This window comes from Sturnira hondurensis, unplaced genomic scaffold, assembly GCF_014824575.4.
Source record: "Sturnira hondurensis isolate 20B ecotype Veracruz unplaced genomic scaffold, ASM1482457v3 Scaffold0004474, whole genome shotgun sequence".
NCBI lineage: Eukaryota > Metazoa > Chordata > Mammalia > Chiroptera > Phyllostomidae > Sturnira > Sturnira hondurensis.
Genome location: NW_028077105.1, coordinates 13,497,042 through 13,499,603, shown reverse-complemented (window position 1 = coordinate 13,499,603; position 2,562 = coordinate 13,497,042). Strand labels below are relative to the sequence as shown.

Here is a 2,562-nt window from a genome sequence, read left to right as displayed (position 1 = left end):
CTTGAGCACCGGCCTGCGAACCAGAGGATTGTGGTCTGATTCCCAGTCAGGGCACATGCCTGGGTTGTGGGCCAGTTCCCAGCAGGGGATGCAGTTCCCAGCAGGGGGCACACAGGAGGCAACCATACATTGATATTTATCCTCCTGTCTCCTTCCCTTCCCCTCTAAAGATAAATAAATAAAATCTTAAAAAAAACTTACCTACTGACTCATTTTCCACGGTATTATTCTATGGGAAAGATCTGGAAATCTCACTCACATTAAGTGTTAATATCTGAGAGCAATTAGTCTGTTACCCCAGACACATTGGCCCTAAGCCTTGCATTTTAACAGAGGACAATTCCTTCATAACTCAAAGGAATTGTAATATCTCTAAGGATGAGATGTTAAGCATCACTGACACTAGTGGAGGAAACATTTGGGGTAAGAACGCTTATCACCAAACCATTACTCTTGAGATGACTGTATTTTTTACTACCTGGACTTAAGCTGAACCTGAATAGAAGCAAATATTCATGTCTGAACAAGAATAAAAGCAGAACTAAATTTAAAGAAAAAATCTAAGCTGTTGAACAACCCCATTTCTTAATGGCATGCATTACTCTCTCTCAACTTCTTGTACTTCCAAAGTGGTGTTATTGTGCTATGCGTTACCTCTCAATTTCATTACTGCTTCACCAGCACGGCCTGAAGTTTACAGCACTCTCAGCTACTGTAAACTTTAGGTGGCCTTTGACCCGACCTTAGACTCCTGACCTCCCTTTTCTTAGAAAATTACATGTAGAAAAACTTTAATTTTAAATTATTCCTCTGTTCTTTTCAGGTATAAATCTTTTTTAAAAAACATCTTTCCAGTTTTACAACACAAGAATATCTTTCTCAGGGACCTGGGAGTTATTCCTTTGAAATGTAATCATGAGGAAAGAGGAATAAATATAGAGGAATATAGGGGAATAAAAATAAGAGGAATATAAAGGAATAAATATTCCTTTATTTCCCAGTTTTCGTGGGTGGGTGAGAACCTAACTCTGGTGGGTGCCTTGCTCCAAGTGGTAATATTACAATACATTCCTATCATGAAGATAAGAGAAAGTTTACTTTTGTTTTGAGTAAGGTTAATTAACAAATACAGATGACCTACATTCCCCCTCCTCTGCCCCCACATCCCATTTCATCTCTCAAAATCTCTCCTGTTTTTGTTTCAGTAGAATTAAGTTCAGAATAAGTTCTGGTCTGTTGCCCCCATTGCAATAGCCTTGAATAAAGGCTTCCCTCCAGTTTATCTTTATCTGGTACAATTTTTTATTTGACATCTTTATGTAGACAGATTTAAGCATCTAGATCCAGTTTGTTTAATTTGATCCCAAGATTATTTTATTTTTATTAGGCAAAGAACTTTATTAATCTTTGTTTCAAACTTTATTCCCAGGCTTCTTCAGCTTAATCAGCTTCAAGGAATGATTTGTGTAGAAGCAAAAACTGAAAAGAGCTGCAGTGTCCAAGGGGCTAGGGCTTGAAAATATTAGAAATGTAGATTTTATCCGATCCACAAACAAAATTTGAAAGAGCAGTCATACAATAAAATAACAGCTCCCAGTAACTTCTTCAAGCTTATCTTCTTCCAAAGTTGACTCAATTCAGTTTGCTTCATTCTTGGAAGCTTCATCAAAATTCTCCACAAAATCTTGGATGTTGTCAGCATCATCCACTCCTGTAGCAAGTGGTGCTTTCCATCCACAGATTGTTTGGGCAGAGCTGTGGCGAGTCTCCTTGAACTAGTCAGACTGTCTGAGCTGCGCTGATTCAAGATGCTGACCAGCACTGCTGCCAGTGGCTTTGTCTCAGTGTGGCCTGTGATGGTCAAGTGTCCACTGCCAGAGATGCCTGAACTTTAGGGTTGTTAAAGTGGATCACTGTTTTTTGGTCTGTGAACATACTTACTTCTTTAGTACAAGGGATATTGTTTGCCCCTAACTTCTTTGCAGAGAACTGAAGTTTTTTTAGTCAACTACTGTAGCTCTTCTGTGAAACACCTTCTTTCTATGAGCAGTTCCTTTCCCACCAGTGAGCACTTCTGCCTGCAGTTTGGTGAGTTTGTCTTGCTTGGTTCATGATAGTCTCTTTCATCTTGTTGGAGAGGAAACTGGGCCTCACAGGCACGAGGGTTGGAGCTCAGAGGTCTCCGACTGACCAGCTGAGAATAAGGGTGTGCTCGCGGGGATGCAAGATGGCAGCTAGGGTGCCCCAGGATTCTTTTAAACATCCTAAACATAATACAACTAAGGAAACAAAGAAAGTATAGTACCTTTTTTTTTCACATCAGTGGCAGCTGCCTTCTCAGTTTTCTTTTTGACATCTTCTTTTTCTGGTAGTAAAATGAGAAAATTATAAGCCGCTGCCTGTTTACTTCTTATATATATCAAGGGCAAATATGACTACATATATGACTACATATATCAGGGCATATATGACTACAATTAAGGCATTCAATTCAAGTTGTGTGAAATAATCCCAGGTCAGAGCCATAAATCATGTCAAATATGAATGAACTGGCACCTTCAT

At 39.3% G+C, this 2,562-nt stretch overlaps 1 pseudogene; it reads right to left on the bottom strand.

Annotated features, from left to right (window-relative positions):
- Positions 1-1,409: 1,409 nt before the first annotated feature.
- On the bottom strand, positions 1,410-2,176 carry LOC118986734 (transcription factor BTF3-like; annotated as a pseudogene).
- Positions 2,177-2,562: the final 386 nt, after the last annotated feature.